This window comes from Phocoena phocoena, chromosome 6 (assembly GCF_963924675.1).
Source record: "Phocoena phocoena chromosome 6, mPhoPho1.1, whole genome shotgun sequence".
Taxonomy (NCBI): domain Eukaryota; kingdom Metazoa; phylum Chordata; class Mammalia; order Artiodactyla; family Phocoenidae; genus Phocoena; species Phocoena phocoena.
Window position 1 is genome coordinate 85248318 of NC_089224.1, and position 18875 is coordinate 85267192.

An 18875-nucleotide genomic window follows, 5' to 3' on the forward strand; every position below is an offset into this window, starting at 1 on the left:
CAGCAAGTGCAAAGGCCCTGAGGCAGGAGTGTTTCCAGTATGTTTGAAGAGTAGTGACGGGTCCAGAGTTGCTGGAGCAACATGACCCAGTGCAAGAGTGATGGCTGGTGAGGTCCGACAGGCAATGAGGAGGCGGTGGACAAAGTAAGCCAATCATTAACTTTGACTTCTACTCTGAAAGGGATGAGAAGGCACTGGGAAGGAGAGAGTTAAGAAGAACTTACGGACTTAATGTTTTACCAGGACCACTCTAGCTGCTCTGTTGATAAGTAGAGGAAAGATGGGCTAGGATGCAAGTCAGGAGACCAGGTGTGACACAGTTGCAGTAATCCACGAGAGATATTATTGTCAAATCAGAAAATAACTTTATTGCATTAGTGTTATGATTCCCATTCTATAGAATAGAAAATCATATCTGAAGAAAGTTATTTGCACAAAGTCATCACATAGTGAGTGGCAGTGTGGATTAGAAATTTTAAGTTCATCCCAGCTGCATTGTTGGTAGTAAGAATCAGACCAATTTCGAAATTGGCTCACTCAGAGAAGATGAAGCTCTTTTTATTACCAGATTTGAGATGAGAACTACTAATCTAAGAACCCACGTTGGAGAGTCAAACAAAAACAAATCCAAATGTTCACAATTTAAAATGTGCTTTTGTGCACTTATGTGTTTTTTCTGGTACCCGGCACGGGTAGACTGAAAGTTGAGATATTCGGAGGTAGCCCAGGAAAGGCTGCAGTGAAGGATGCTGTGTGAGTCAAGAACCTGGATGCTGTTCTCATCTCTGTTTCCCTATGGATGTGACATTTAACCTCCTGGAGCTCAAGCTTTCGCCTGTGTTCTGGGGTTGTGGTGACAGCTCTTGGTAGTTGTCTGCATGGCAGTGCGTGGACTCCTGTGAACCCTTTCAAGTTCCACAGGAAGAGGAAGCTTCTTGTAGGGCTATCAGTTCTGTCACATTTATAAAGGTTTGGAAAACTATTTTTTTTTTTTTTTTTTGCCTATACCCTGACATATTTCAAGTTCTGCCCATATCTAGCTTTGTTTTTGTAGATGGCGACAATATTAAATGGCATGTTTCTCTCTGGGTCTGTCTTTAATGCAGTAGTAACCGTGTAGGTCTTTAAAATCAATATTCAGATGAAAAGTGTGCTCACCTTTAACTAATAACACACATGAGTCCAATTGCGCCCTCTCCCACGTAACTTCTCTGTCTCTATTGCGAGAGACCTCATGGTTATAAGAAGCTTTCCGGGTAGAAACCAAAAAATATGTGGAGTTGGTACAGGAGCCATGGTGGCAGAATTTGAGGAGGGAATGAATCTAGAGAATCTAGAAAAAAAATAACTCAGTTTAGAGGAGCAGACCCTGAGGGCTCATCCATATAAAGCTTAATTATTCTTTTCTTGTTAACCTAGTTTAAAAAAAAAAGGCTATGTCGACTTGAAACCTTGTAACATTATCCTGTATTCTACTAATTAGGCATTAATTTTGGCAATAGTCATCCTCTTCTAAAAATGCAAATAACCCTCATGATTATGGGACTATCCATCACACATTAGTGTAAATTATTTTACCCCAATTGTTGTAAAATTAATATCGTGTTGGGAAGTTTGGTGGGGGGGAAAGGAATTCATTTTGTATTATAAGGGAATTTGGGGATGTAGAAAAGAACCAGTGGGATTTCTCTAAAGAAGTTTTGGGCAATCTGAGGGACTGGAAACAGGAGAAAAAGAGTATTAGGAACTAAGAAAATGAGTTGATGAAAAGGAAGCAAAAAATTATTAGTCCATCTTGACTATTTCAAATAGTGCTTAAGCTTTGGCCTTATACTGGAAAAATAAAGAGAAATGGCTTCTCTTTTGTACCACATGATCACCTATACCTGGGAAACCAAATTCAGTGCAAAGTTATTACCAACATATAAATTAGGAACTGCCAATAGTTGTCTTTCAGCTGTGAATAAGAACACAGCTGTGGTGTCTTCAGACTAGTTGTTGTCAGGGCAGTAAGTTATCAGCTGTGACAAGAGCGTGGCCTTTTTAACATCCACCAGGATTATTAGCTGAGCGTTTGGATCTCCTGATTCTTGTCCTAAACAACGCACCACAGGGAACTCAAATAGGACTCGGAGAGGCCAATATGGCAGTCTCCCTCCATCTATCTCTCTCTTTTATTCTAATCATTCCAATTTAGTGTTTATCCAAATGAGCTATAGAATAAAACTTGGCCCATTACAGGTTGTGACATTTTTAAAGGACTTTTTCTTGCCCAGTTTGTAGCATGAATTTTATAACTGTAGCCAAAATAATTTGGGAATTTTCTAAAGGCTATTTGCCTTTCTAGATCTCATACCTTACTTACATATGTGAAAAGCATTTTGTTTTTAAAAAAATAGTTTTTGTTTCTTTAGAAAGAGATTTTAAGGGAGGTTTTCAGAGCATGCACAAGAATTGGTAAATCTTCATTATTCTAGAGCTTATTATCTTGAGTGTCTTTTTTATGTCAGGCACTTTGTATACATGATATGCTAACATTTTATAGATGATGAAACTGTTGCTTGGTGAGGTTGAGTCGTTTTCAAAGGACTGGGAGGCAAACCTAGATTTGATTTCTCTGACTCCAAAGTCCATGCTCTTTTAATTTCCACTTTAGCCCTGGCTGACTCTTGAACCATTATCTAACTAATACATAGGGATAAACATAATCACAGAGCTACTTGATTATCACTTGTCAGAGTATATAAATGAAAACTCTTAAAGTTTTAATATTGAAGGAGGTCTTAGGGAATGGTTTTCTCACTGTTTAATAATGCACATAAATAGGCATGAATCATAATTTTCTGTTCTCATATTGGACCACAAAATATCCAGAGATATGTTATCTATTTCAGTTGTGAAATGACACCTACCATGGCTGCAGTTGGAATGTCATTGGAAATTTTATCTCATAACTCATTATCCTCCTCAGGATCTCTGTTCAGCAACCACATAGTCAGGATATCAAGAAATATTTCAATATGTAAAAGTTTAGGTGATTTGGGATGGTGCTTCTGGAATGTTCTTGGGAAAAGTTTAGTCCAAGGGCAACCTTTATTCTCCATAAGGAAGACCAGAGTCTTTTTTTCATAGCCTGTAATTGACAAGAATTCTATCCTGATCCAAAGATTGAAGAGTTGGCTTGGTATAAGTCAGCTCACTCAAAAATGAGTTTGGATATACTTTATATTGTGATGTGTGAGTTTTGGCTAAACAGAGTTATCCTCTGTGCCATTTCCGAGTGCTACAATTGATGCAGACAGAAAAGAAAAAGATCTCATGATTTTGCTGAAGGATAACCTTCTGGGAACTGAACCTCTCTTTGAAATGAGAGCTAGTCATCTAGAAATTGTTAGTGAAAGAGGAATGACCTCTTCCTGAATTTGAAATCCCCTCAAAAAACACTGTACCTTTTTCTTCTGGGGGTGCCATAATTGGGTTAAAAAAATCAATTGTTCCCCTCCCCAGCAGTTCTATCACTGCAGTATACACTATGGAGGGCAGACTGAGAAAGACTGAGACAGTAGCAGCAGTGATTAGCTTACGATCACATGGAATTCTACCAAGAGCTCAATGGGAAAACATTCCGTCCATTAAAGATGCTGGTATAATGAAACTGATTAGGATGAAGCAGGATGAAAATAATAACTACTGTATTCTGGACTGGGATGACACCTCTTTTTTTTTTGAAGAGCTTAATGCATTTTTGCAAAATTAAAAAAAATTTCCAAAGTAAGAAGAGGGTAGACATATTAATATATTTATGTAGTTTTAAATCAATTATAAATAGCTGATGCCTGCAGCAGAGAGTCAATAAATGAATAGCCCAAGGTTCCACAGCAGAATTAAAATCCCATTTCTTTGATAGCAGTAAAAATGGGAGGCAGAATTTACTACTGTGACCACAGATGGGGGAGCTGGTGCTGTGTAGTCTGGTGTTTCTCCTCTGATCTACTCTCAAGCAAAGGGACCCCTATTTGGTTCTGATATTTGATGCCGTTAAGGTGAGGGCTGAGCTTTTCTGGTAATGAAAACACTTGCAGCCCATTTGTTTCTAATGGCCATATCTGCCTTAATCTTCATTTGTATTTTTTAGCTGAGAGGTTTGCAGTTTCCTCCAGCCTTAGTATGGCTTCTTCCTGAAGTCCTTCATCTGGTTGGTGGCTCAGTCATGTTTCTGTGGAGTTTTGAAAATGGTCTTCAGCAAAAACAATCTTCCTTTGCTATTGTACCAGCTATTCAATCTTCCTTTTTAAGACTCCCTGCTAGCTCCCTGCTGGTTTCTAAATCAAGCTGTGATTTTCCTGGTTTATCAGCCTCAACATCATGGGGTTTAAATTTGCTATTAGAGACTTTTTTTTTTTTTTTTTACTGGTATCTTCTCCAGTGCTGAAATATATCATCTTCATTCCAGAAGTGGGTGGCCTGGCAGCATCCACAGTTAGTGGTGCAGGCATCTGTGTGTGTATGGGATACAGTCTGTATGTATATGGGATATAATCTCCCATTGTCTATAGCTTTTCTGCTTTTGCATCCATAATTTTCAAGTGACTACAGTATCTGTAGGTTGCCTGTATATTATTTTGTTCTGATTCTGTAATGCCAGCAAGTCTTTGTCTACGTAGTCAGGAGCTGTGGTTTAAAGAAATGAAACTAGCTAATGCAATCTTTGACTATATTTTTCACAAGGTCAGAAAATATGATGATAATGAAATTACACTGAATCCTATGAGTATATTAGGAAAGTCTTTAGTAATGTATTCATATATAATGTATTATAAAATAGTTGTGTGTATAATAAAAATATAATTTAGCAGTAGGTACAAGTTGAATTATTAATCTCAATTCTCTATTCCCCTGTATTAGTAACATGGCCTCATGCTAGGTGGAATATATATCTCTAGTCCTTGATTTGGGGCTTGGCTAACCCATTGCTTTGACCAATGGAATTTTAGTGGATATGATGCAAACAAAGGCTTGATATGTGGTTGCACAGTTGGACTTGTTTTCTTGAGCTCTCACTTTTCACCCAAAGAAAAATATTCTTTGGATGGCTGCTGGTCCAAAGACCATGAGAGGTATGTAGAACAGACCTGGACCCAACTGCAGCTTGAAGCCAAGTCCAAATGACTTCAGCCTGGATCAGCTGAATTCCAGTGAACAACTGTCTGGTGAGTGGGAAATAAGTGCTATGCTTTATGCTGAGATCGATTTGTTATCTGTTATGCAGCAAAGTGACTGATACACATAAATCTATGGGATTTATAAATCTATAAATCTGTATAAATCTATGGGAAAAATTAATTAGATGCATTGTGTTCACTTTCAGGAGAAACATGGCAAAGATAAACCAGAGATTTATAGGTTAAGAAAAAACTCTCAAACATCTCCATAGTATATCCTGGGGTTAGCCCACATTCAGTCCAAGCCCTTTCATTTATTGGGTTGGCCAAAAAGTTCTTTGAATTTTTCCCTAAGATGTTACAGAAAAAAAAGAATGAAAGTTTTGGCCAATTCAATGCTTCTGTAACCTTACACCGTGAATACTCACACTCTTTTCATGACCCAACACAATGAAGATATTGAACCATCGTGAAATTGAACATATTCAGCAAGTACTTATGAAAAACAATTACATAAATTCATATAGTGCCTAGAATAAGCATTATCAAGGTTAAAATGAATACATATAGTCACAAAATAATCTTAAAATAACATATACTTTATTTACACTTTTCAAATAGCATGAAGAGAGATACATACAGTGTAGTAATATTAAAATTTTTTTATCTTTCCCATTCATTTCCTTTATTCATTGCAACTTTTCCACATTTCTTTCATTTTAAATTGACCTTAAAATCTCCTTTTCTCTGTTCCAAGATTTTCTCAGCCATAGTCTGTTTTCTCTGCTTCTAGCATTCTTCCTGGTTCTGCATAACAAACCCTGAGAGAACTGAGCCCAATCCAGCTGTCAGGAGACTGAGGACTTCAAGCCAGAATCTTCTTTAGTTCCCAGAGTTAGGATAAAGGCTGGGAACACTCATAATTTAATAACTGTTGACACATCACTTGTGGAAACGAAATCAGCTCTGTGTTAGGGATATGATAAATGTTTGGTGTAGAATGCAGACACAAGTGAAAAGGTCCCTGCTTTGGTGTTAGAGAATTTTGTTGTTCTAACAAAGCATTAAAAAGATATGAGAAATAAAGCTTGAAATGGAAGATACCTCCTGAATTGCTAGTGAGTTCTTTGTAAGAATATCAAACATAAAGGAATCAACAAAAAAATGTTAGACAACAGAAAATACAATATATGCCAGAAATCAGAAAGTGGGCCTAATAGGATAAAATAAAGCCTAAATATATTATTAATACACATATATACATATAAATATTGTTTTTAATTTGATATAGTAAATATAGGGGTTCCCAAATTTTATGGTCTCCAAGTCAGTGGCATTTTGGGTTGTAAAAGTGCCACTTTACTTTCTATAGTTAAAATTTAATACAGCTTTCAAATTTCCATTCCTACTGATGGTGAAAAACAAAATAGGCCAATTTAAGGATATTCAATCTATTTGATTTAACACAATCCCTTAGGGTTCTTTCTCTCCCATACTCCCTTCTTCCCTTTCCTGGGGTGGAAGTGGACTTATGAATTGTCCTCGTGTTCAGTGAGGGGAGTTAGCTTTGTGGGCACCTCTCTCTCTGTTCTGGCTTACACTGGCATCTCCTGATGTGGGCTGCATCTTCTTTTGAAGCCTTAAGCAACATGCCTCCTGTGTCCACCTTGTTCTAACTCCAGGATTCTTTGAGCCATTGGCTTTTCAGCCACTTCTACACATCTCTTAAGCAGCTATGAGAATTTTCTGATGCTTGTCCATACAACACTGGGCAGTGTGGAATATGGGGAGGCTGCCCTCAGGCCTCTATCTAGGTGCTGCCCTCAGCTACTATTCAAATGCTTAAGGGTTTCTCTGCAAGGCTTCCAAACCCATAAGTTATGCTCCAAGTTCCTAGGGGATAGTTCTTCCTTCTGTGGGATCCTCTTAACCTATTTGGGGTTCATATAATCAATCTTTCTCCCCCTTAAGGATTTCAACCCCATATTGGTTTTCTCTTGGTGGTAATAACAAATCACCACATATTTAGCTGCTTAAATTAACACACATATTATCTCACAGTTTCTGTGGGTCTGGAGTCCAGGCACGGCTTACCTGGGTCCTGTTATTAGGGTCTCACCAGGCTGCAAGCCAGGTGTTGGCCAGGCTGTGTTCTCATCTGAAGAAAGACTGGGAAAGACTCTACTTTCAACTCATTCAGACTGTTGGCAGAATTCAGTTCCTTGGTGCTGTAGGACTGAGAGCCCTGGTATTTGACTGGCTCTCAGCTGTTGGCTGCCCTCAGATTCTAGAGACCACCAGTAATTCCTAGAAGCTGCTCGCTGTTCCTTTCCATTTGGGCTTCTCCAAATTGGCAGCTTATTTTCTCAAGGCCTCAAGGAGAGACTCAGCTAAGATATCTTATGTAAACATAATCAAAGGAATGACATCCCATTACCTTTACCATAAAACATAACCTAATCATGGGATTGACATCCTGTTAACTTTCCATATTCTATTGGTTAGAGTCAAGCCACAGGTCTTTCCTTTACTCAAGGGTAGGGATTATTTAAGGGATTGGACACAAGGAGGTAGGGATTATGGGGACCACCCTGAGGTTTGTTCATCACAGACCCCAAAATGAGGTAGAGAGCTGGGTACCTTCAGAGGCCCACTGCAGAAAAGTTGTAGTCACATCCCTTCTACTTCTCCTTTTCCTGTCAGCTGGTAATGTTTCTGTTTCTTCAACTAACTCTTACATCATCGTGTACCCTTTTCTAATCTATCTATGGATAAAATTTATGACCTAAGCGTTGGTCTGTAGATCTTTCAAGTTTTTAGAATTCCAAAATGAAAACAAAGATTTTCTCTCTCAAGCCTGGCTCTTGAAAATGTGGGCTTTAAGAATGACCTCTGCTATAATTTTGCAAAAATCTACTCAGGAGCTAAAAAGCCAAAATATGATTCTATCTTTTCTCTTTCTGACTTAAATTATGCAATAAACCTCTTTTCTCTGTCTAGCTTTAATGATGAGATAGATGCAAAATTAAAAACAACTTAATTATCAAGAAGGAAAAATAGATCAGGTGATATTTCAAAATATAATTCTTGTCCATAGGCCTGAAAACAGTGCGGAATGCTATTAAATGACTACTTCTTGAAAGCTTGCATATCAACATTGAGAAAGCTCACTTTTTACCTAATATAATTCAGTTGGATTAAAGAGCTGAGTATAATCACATAGGAAAGTTAAAATATATAGATCAGAGTACTTAAGGCTACATTGCTGATGCTTTGAAGAAATAAGAATATTCCTGTGATGATTATAAAATCAAGCTATCAACATATATGGAGGGCTGCACACATTTTTGATAAAATAATCTGGTACATGGAAATTAATACCAAAAAACAAAGAAGAAAAATAAGAAAGGAAGAAAAACTAAAAGTTGTAAATAGAAAGATATTTTGCAGTACAATTGAAACACTGTAGAAACCTGGAAAGCAAAATAAATATTTAACGAGAGGAGTGATTAAGTTATTTATGGCATATTAATTCTATGTTATTTCATTCAATCAGTAAACATGATGAACCTGAAAATTTTAGCTTTTAGTAAATCACCTACAAATATGAAAAAAAAACTGCCTATGTATTGCATATACTTTGCTTACAAATCTGTATACGGACTCCACATGTTACCGAACAAAAGTTCCTGTGCCTGATGCGCAGTGAGGCCAAACAAACCAAAAAGTCGGAGTTTGGAGCAGAGAAAGGTTTATTTGCAGGGCCAAGCAAGGAGAATGGGTGACTCATGCTCAAAAAACCCTGAACTCCCCAATAGTTTTCTGGGGAGAAGTTTTTATAGGGAAAATTTGGGGTGAGGGCTGCAGGGCATGTGACCTTCTTCTGATTGGCTTGGGGATGAGGTAACAGGGCAGTGCTCCCAGCATCTTGTGCTCAGCCTGAAGTTGCCATCCTCTACCTGGCTGGGGGCCTTAGTTCTGCAGAAGAACTCAAGATACTGTTACGTATATTCCTTGAGGAGGAACCAGGACCCTGCCCCAAGGCTGCACTATTGTTTCTTGATTGCTCCTCCCTTGTCTCTATTCCCTCCCTTCCCTGATTAGGAACTGTTTGAATCTGCCCTTTGGAACTCAGGGAAGGTTACGGAGGCTGAGTGAAGCCTATTTCCTACAAACAAGAAATGGGGGACACTGAAAGTATTTGTACCAGCGACGACCCCACAGGGTTCTGCTCCATTTCATACACATTGATAGAAATTGGAGAATGTCAGAAAAATTAATATAACTTAATGGTTATTATTTCTTTTAAATTAGTAGTGCCTCCAAAAATAAACTCAAAATGGATTAAAGACCTAAATGTAAGGCCAGGAACTATAAAACTCTTAGAGGAAAACATAGGAAGAACACTCTTTGACATAAATCACAGCAAGATCCTTTTTGACCCACCTCCTAGAGAAATGGAAATAAAAACAAAAATAAACAAATGGGACCTAATGAAACTTCAAAGCTTTTGCACAGCAAAGGAAACCATAAACAAGATGAAAAGACAACCCTCAGAATGGGAGAAAATGTTTGCAAATGAAGTAACTGACAAAGGATTAATCTCCACAATTTACAAGCAGCTCATGCAGCTCAAACTCAAAAAAACAAACAACCCAATCCAAAAATGGGCAGAAGACCTAAACGGACATTGCTCCAAAGAAGATATTCAGATTGCCAACAAACACATGAAAGGATGCTCAACATCACTAATCATTAGAGAAATGCAAATCAAAACTACCATGAGGTATCACCTCACAGTCAGAACGGCCATCATCAAAAAGTCTACAAACCAATTATACTCCAATAAAGATGTAAAAAAAAAAAAGTCTACAAACAAATGCTGAAAAGGGTGTGGAGAAAAGGGACCCTCTTGCACTGTTGGTAGGAATGTCAATTGATACAGCCACTATGGAGAACAGTATGGAGGTTCCCTAAAAAACAAAAATAGAACTACCATATGACCCTGCAATCCCACTACTGGGTATATACCAGGGTGTGGAGAAAAGGGACCCTCTTGCACTGTTGGTAGGAATGTCAATTGATACAGCCACTATGGAGAACAGTATGGAGGTTCCCTAAAAAACAAAAATAGAACTACCATATGACCCTGCAATCCCACTACTGGGTATATACCCTGAGAAAAGAGTCATGTACCGCAATGTTCATTGCAGCTCTATGTACAATAGCCAGGACATGGAAGCAACCTAAGTGTCCAATCAACAGATGAATGGATAAAGAAGATGTGGCACATATATACAATGGAATATTACTCAGCCATAAAAAGAAAAGAAATTGAGTTATTTGTAGTGGAGTGGATGGACGTAGAGTCTGTGATACAGAGTGAAGTAAGTCAGAAAAAGAAAAACAAATATTGTATGCTAACACACATATATGGAATCTAAAAAAAAAAGGTTCTGATGAACCTAGGGACAGGACAGGAATAAAGACACAGACATAGAGAACGGACTTGAGGACACGGGGAGGGGGAAGGGTAAGCTGGGACAAAGTGAGAGAGTAGCACTGACATATATGCACTACCAAATGTAAAATAGATATAGCTAGTGGGAAGCAGCTGCATCACACGGGGAGATTAGCTCAGTGCTTTGTGACCACCTAGAGGGGTGGGATAGGGAGGGTGGGAGGGAGACACAAGAGGGAGGGGATATGGGGATATATGTATACATATAGCTGATTCACTTTGTTATATAGCAGGAACTAACACAACATTTTAAAGCCATTATACTCCAATAAGTATGTTAAAAAAAATTAGTAGTGCCTCATTTACATATTTTACAGTGAAAAAGTAATATGCAAATTAAGGTTATAACTAATCTAGCAAGTGATTACCCAGCTACCTCTCATATTTGAAACATGTTTAGGAACCAGAAAATAAGCAAAAACATATCCTAAGAGCCAAAAAAGAAAAAAAAATATTGGGAATGCTGATGCTCCGAAGTTCACACATTTTATTTATAGAAAAACGCTTCCAACTGTTACTCAGAACATTCAAACCAGCCTTATTCCTATATCACTGCAGGTTTGAAGAGATGGTCAGAAGACAGGGAACAAACCTCAGAAAACTAATGATAATAATAAAATCCATACAATATCTTGTACTATTTATAAAATGCGTCTACATACATTGTTTCATTTGATTCATACAAAACTTTTGAGATACTATTTTTAGAGTGTGTCCAATTTACAGAAGAGGACATTGAGACTTAAGTAGTTAAGTGTGTTTGCCCAAGATGGTGAAACGTGACATCTGTCTTCCAACTTTTCAGCATAGTGGGTTCTGGATCAGTCAGACTTGTTATGCCTCCTGGCTTACCAGCTTTGTGACAATTCTTAGCCTCAGTTTCTTTATTTATAAAATGGGGAAAACATTTATTGGGCTGTTGTGCTAATTAAATGAGAAAATGCAGGTAGAGTGCTTGGCCTAGAGTCTAGCTAGTAATATGGAAAGTTTTAAATGCCTACACTAAACGTGTACTTCAAGTTAAAACAGAAGTTGGAATAAATTGAAGAGACAGATTACTGTCTATTCACTTTGGAATTTGACATTATTTTAAGGCAAAATGGCTTCATTGGCCACATTTGTATGGATGTTGGTTCTTTTCTTTTAGAATATCCTTGTTACTCTGAATCTTCATCGTTCTCTTAGCTTCCATGGTTTTCATTCTAATCATGAAATTAAAAAGTTAGGAACACTGTGCTTTTTCAAATGCAGGTAACAATTTTCCTTCCAGAAAATCTTAATGACTGGAAATACGTAGAATTCTACCTGATGTTACTTTATATCGTGGATTTTTAGAAGGAATACAAGGCCCTGAAAAAATGAACATCAAAAACTTCCATCATAAGAAAAGATTTCTGTGACCTGTAGAAACTTGAGTCAAGTGGTACTCCTTTGAAATGAGCTTGAGGCATCATGTTATTCTTTCTCATGCTGTCTTTTGACTTCATGAAGTACTTAATATATTTTTTAAAGTCCTTCTGGCCAGATTAATTGATATTTTCTAGATTATCTTGCACCCATAAAAGGGCCAATCAAGGAAATAGTATTGGTGCTGGTAATTTTTTCACACACACACACACAGGCACACACACACGCATACCACACATCCTTGGCCTCGACTATCTTGACTGCCCTGTATCGAATTTCTGTCATGTCTTTTTTTTTTTTTTTTTTTTTTTTGCGGTACGTGGGCCTCTCACTGTTGTGGCCTCTCCCGTGGTGGAGCACAGGCTCTGGACGCGCAGGCTCAGTGGCCATGGCTCATGGCCCTAGCTGCTCCGTGGCATGTGGGATCTTCCCGGACCGGGGCACGAACCCGTGTCCCCTCCATCGGCAGGTGGACTCTCAACCACTGCGCCACCAGGGAAGCTCTATGTCTTTGTTTTAATAGGTAAACCTTTGAACCCAGGGAAATAGGCCCGATTGTGTGTATAAAAAGATAATGGGATCTGCTCTTTCTTGGGTCATATATATGCACTTAACTCTTTGCTACCTCTCCAAAATTGCTTATGGTACCAAATAGGTGTGCAATAAGTAGCGGCGAATTCAGACTTTCCTACTTCCAGCAGACCAGGTACTAGCTGAATTAACCATATTTTACTTGCCTTCTAGCAGTCAGAAGAATAGATGTATCACATACTGGGATGAATGAATAAATGGCAGGGGCCACGGAAGGTTTCAGCTCTGGTCCTCCTTCCCGCCCTCCACGACTCATCCGCAAGAATACAAAAGTGATTCATAAACACTTCTGAAAAACAAAACAATAGAACAACAACAAAACAAAAATCCTCATTCACAAACAAAGAAGACAGAGAAGCACCTGGTAGAAGCTACTGGGGTTAAGACCTACAGATGGAGACAATCTTTCTAAAATGCCAGTCTGTGTCCTCCCTTTTGTGATACATTTGAGCTTTTGACTGTGGCCAATTAGACTAAGCCACAGCTGGGATCAAATCTTAGATTGAAATGTTCTAATACATGTTTCTTTGTGTTAAGGTGACGACTGATGGGGAATATTACTGGTGATTTTAGAAAATTCACAAAGAGAAAGTTAACCAAGTGGTGTGTAGAGGGAAAGGAATGGATTGAATATCAACAAGAGGACCTAGCATCTGAGTAGGAAAGAAGGCTCAGATTTTTAATGGAGAAACCTTTCTGAACTTCTGAATTGTCACTCTGGCGCATACTGTGCACTCAGTATTAACTGTAATTATTACTGACTGAAAACAAACTCTATATACCATGAAAAAAAAAACTAGAAAAACAACTTTGAAAAGCATAGGGTTTTAGTATATAGGCAAGTTGTATTAGTCTTCGAAAGCATCTCTGCATTTCAATAGAGTACTGTAGACAGCTGTTTATTCTCTTTAAATTAGATTGAATCATCACAAACCTGTACACTTGGATTGCATTAGTTTATTCCTTTGAAGAACTGCATGTAATGAATTTTATTTAATATTACGCACTTGTCTTTTTTTAAAAAGAACTTTATTTTTATTCATTTATTTTTGGCTGCATTGGGTCTTTGTTGTTGTGCATGGGCTTTCTTTAGTTGCGGCGAGCCGGGGCTACTCTTTGTTGTGGTGCGCAGGTGTCTCATTGCGGTGGCTTCTCTTGTTGCGGAGCACGGGCTCTAGATGCATGGGCTTCAGTAGTTGTGGCACGTGGGCTCAGTAGTTGTGGCTTATGGGCTCTAGAGTACAGGCTCAGTAGTTGTGGTGCGTGGTCTTAGTTGCTCCGCAGCATGTGGGATGTTCCTGGACCAGGGCTCTAACCCTTGTCCCCTGCATTGACAGGAGGATTCTTAACCACTGCACCACCAGGGAAGTCCCGCACTTGTCTTTTATTTTAATTGCTATGACAAGATTTGCTAAGCATTTTCTGAAAATAAGGTTGAAAATTTTCTCTACTACCTAACTTAGTTGTGGTTATATAAAATTCTCTGAGTAATTCTTTTAAAATAATTCATAGAAAAATCTTGGTTTCCCTTTAAGAACTGTGATACCCCTTCCTTTCCAGAAATGAGAAATATGATGTGTTCTAATACCTCTTTCACTGTCTTTACCAGGAAGCTCGGTAGTACCAACTTAGAAATTTAGCTAAAGCAAGCATATTGACATTTTTGTAGCCTTTTAAAATACCAATTTCTTGATTTTTGTGTTTTATATCATTTATATTCCACTATTACATTTCATGCTTTTTTTTTTTTTTTTTTTTTTGGTGGCCTGTTGTCTCAAATCCTTTGTGGAAAATAATCACAATTATTTGTGATCAAAATTTTTTTTTTTTTTTTAACATCTTTATTGGGGTATAATTGCTTTACAATGGTGTGTTAGTTTCTGATTTATAACAAAGTGAATCAGCTATACGTATACATGTGCTCCCATGTGTCTTCCCTCTTGCGTCTCCCTCCCTCCCACTTGTGATCAAAATTTAACCACTGGGGCTTCCCTGGTGGTGCAGTGGTTGAGAGTCCGCATGCTGATGCAGAAGACATGGGTTCGTACCCAGGTCTGGGAAGATCCCACATGCCACGGAGCGGCTAGGCCCGTGAGCCATGGCCGCTGAGCCTGTGCGCCCGGAGCCTGTGCTCCGCAACGGGAGAGGCCACAACATTGAGAGGCTGGCGTAACACAAAAAAAAAAAAAAAAAATTTAACTATGCAATTAATCAGTTCCACCAAGTTCTGTGTATTTTGTTTGAATTAAGAGAGAAGTGTGCAAATGATGCATTTAAAATGGACACATTATGCATTTATCTAAATTTATTAAATTTGACAAGGGAAATACTTAGCCAAAATGCAAACAAAGAACTTCTAGTTGTTAGACCCTTAGGATTGAAAGGACTTCGGAGGTCACCTAGTTACACCTTCAGTCTCTCAGCTTTTGCGTTCCTATTGACATGATTTTCTGAAGATTTTGTAAAGCTCAGTGTACAGTTCTTCCATTCTTAAATCTTGTGATAAATAAACATTTAAAAAATACACTCAAATTAAGGTAGTATTGTTTAATAATGATAATGTACATCACAGCATATCAAATAATTTTAACTAAAAGTGAAAGTATTTTGATCTCTTGTTTTCCTCATAATTTATACATTTATAAATATCCTAAGGCTCATTCAAACCACTTGTTTCTGAATTATTTATATTCATCTAAACGCTAGTAAGAGTTATCTTCTATCTAAAAATAACATCTAATTTGTGCCTTTGTAAACTTTTCTAAGCTTGAAAACAAAGAGAAAGCAGTTTATTTCATTTTTATTTAAATTTGGGTGTGAGCTGAAAACATAGTAAGTTTTAAAAATGTAGAAACTTAATAAATAGTTAATCTCAAACACAGGGATCTGTATACCCTTAGCTGTAAAGAATAACAAAAGTGAATTGTAGTTTCAGTCAGTAACCTACATCCCACCTCACCCAGCACTCTGTCAAGTTGCAGACAATATGGAAAGATTGTTTAGGAACCCTGGAAAATCTAACTGAGGAAATGGGGACATCTGAATCATAAAAGTAGCTGCCAGAAAACCCCCCTGCTAGCTATGGTTGGTTTTGTGTAGGAATGGGCAGTCATCACAGCTGGGGTTGCTGGACTGTGTTGAGAGAAGAGGTTCCCACTAGTTGTTGTGGTAGTATCCTGCCCATAGAATCATCCACTTTCCTGATTCAGTGAGCCTCTTCCGATGCTTTGTCTTGTGGAAACATTTCCTACTAAAAAAACTTGAGTCACATGCAAATGGTTGTGACGTTCCCTTTCCCTGAAAAGGAAAAGGAGAAAAGCTTCACTCATTTACTTTGGGTAGACTTAAAGTACTCCTTTGGGTGCCTAGAGAAGACTTCTTCAGAGGTGAGAACCCCGTCTTAATGTGTTTAGACTGCTTATAACAAAATACCACAGGCTCAGCAGCTTGTGAACGACAGAAACTTATTTTTCACAGTTCTGAACTGGAAGTATGATTTCAGGGTGCCAGCATGGTCTTCTGGGTTGCATACTTCTCCTGTATCCTCACATGGCAGAAGGGGCTAGGGAGCTCTGTGGGGTCTCTTTTATAAAAGCACTAATCCTTTTTCTGAGGGCTTCACCTTCATGACCTAATCACTTCCTAAAAGCCCCTCCTACAAAAGCCCCTACCATCACATTTGGGGCTTCGGATTTCAGCGAATGAGGGGGTGGGGACACATTCAGACCATAGCAAACCTTTTACAAAATGTCCCTTGTTTCCTCCAATTTAAAAAATAGGCTGAGGGCTTTCCAAATGGAAGACCATGGGCATTTCTTCATGGGCAAATGCTGCATTTCCTTTGAGGATTGCATTCTTGGGATGACAGCTTGTGTTTGCTCTTTTCTTCCTCTGATGTTTGTGCTTTGTTAGTATCACTTCAGCACATCACATGTTCAGTTAGCCAATTAGTGTAAAATTATTGTCCTATATCCAAGTGTTTGGATATAGATAAAAACACACAGGCTTTTTGTTTTCAAAATAATGGCCATACAAGGTCACTCAAATATTAATATTCCAACCAGACTTGATCAGCTGTCAGGTGAGACAGTATCACTAGCCAGAGCATTGCAAGTGGTCCACACAATTCTTCTGCTAGAATTCAGTGTGGATCATGATGTTTTTATACTCAGGCATTGAAAAATCATGAACGTCTTTTTCCTTATTTCTTTTTCCTGATTAATTCTATTAACCTATACATAATTTGCGTGGAGAAGCTCTAGTCAGAAAAGCTCAATTCAGGCAATGCAGAGTATATAAAAGTGCAGCCTCACTTGGGTTCCATCATGGAATCATCTGAGATGGAGATTTTGTTTTTACAGTAAAATTTAGGGAAGCTGTAAGATTATTACCACTTTTCTGTTAATGACTTGAATTTTTGAGTTACATGACAGCTGATCTTTGTGTGTAAGTCATGTCGAGATTATGTTGAGGATGACGCCCCAATTTAGGCATCAAATTTAAGAAACATATAAGGACATTTAAAATTGGATACAATTTTAGATGTCCTGGGAAACTCTAATTTTGGCATGTTTTAATGTTTTAATTTATTTTCATTATGCTTGATTAATTGACCCCATACTTGTTAAGTACTTTTATGTATTTTTATCATTGGTTTTGCAATGAAAAAGATGATGACAGATTCAACATGGAAACAGGAGAGTAGAGAAAGCTATGTATCAAGAAAGGTGTTTGGGCAGGAATGTAACAGTCAAGGAAAGATGATGCCAGAAACAGAGTGGGCCCATCATGGGTAAGTCCCACTCTTCATGGTCTGCAAGAGATCTAGGATACAGTTTTCTGTGAAAAACCAAGCACTTGTAGAGCATCTTGTGGTTTCAGGTAGCTGTGAGGCATTGTGGAGTCTTCTCTTGAAGTCCTAGGGCAGGTTCTCCAGAAACATGAAGAGTTGAATATATGAAGTTTACTGGAGGATGTGCTTGGGAACAGCACCTGTGGGGGTTGAGGAATTGGGCAGAGAGAGAAGGTGATATAGTTGCAGCAGAGTCCTCAATAGACCCACAGGGATCCCTGGAGCAGGGCTGGCCTCTCAGAGCTGTCCCAAATTGAGGCAAGGGGACAGGGCCTTTGCTCTGTCTCCTCCGACCTCCTCCAACCTTCCCTTATCAACCAGGCATTGGAAGAGGGCTGCCTCAAGAGGGTGTGAATCTTGGGTGGAGTTGCTCCCTTTATTACTGGGCATTTGCCAAAGACTGTCTTGGTCATGAGCTATCAGCTGTCAGTACTCCTGGTAGCTGGGATAATGAGGTCTCTTTTCTGAAGGGGGATTATGGTGGCCTGACCACAGCATTCTTTGTGATTACCAGGCCCTGTTGAATGTAGAGAATGCAATGATTATATTACTATTGTTATTATTAGTGATCAAAGCTAACATTTATTGAGACCTCTTCATGCATTGGGTACTGTGCCTAATGCTTTGTGAGGCTGGTCACTTTAAGCATGACCTCATTGTGAGGCAACATAGAGCAATGGTTACAAACACAAGTTTTGGAGTCAAAGTGTTTGGGTAAAATGCCAGCTTGGCGTTCTTTTTTACCTGTGCAACCCAGAACAAGATACTTGAACTTATAGATGCTATCTCCCAGAGCACCTTGAAATATTAAAATAATGAGCTTAATTGTATAATGCATTTAGAACAGTGTCGTCATATAATTTATACTTAAAAAATGTTAGTTATAAGTATTGTTTATCCCACTTTACAGATGAGGAAACTGAGGCTTGGAGAGGTTAGGTAAATGCTAAGGCACATGAACTCAGGTAATTTGACTACTGAGTCCATTCTCTTACCTTTATTGAGCACTTTCTGTAATAAAGTGCTAAGTATATGTGATAGGTAGAGGTCCAGGAAATCTAATAAATTGTGTTTTCCATGCCTTTGGATAAGAGGGTCCAACTGTGTGAAGATTAACTCCATAAAATAATATGAGAAAATAATCATTTATTTGTTTATCCATTCATTATACAACGAAATGTTTTTTGAGTTGGGCCATAGTGTTTCAGCTGTTCTGCTGGACTCTGGGATTAAAGTGGTTAGCAAGACTCATTGTTCCTCCCCTTGAGGACTTATGACCAAATCAGAATAGCACACTAAATTTTATAAAAGATAAGTATAAGTTATGTGGATATGAGAGGAA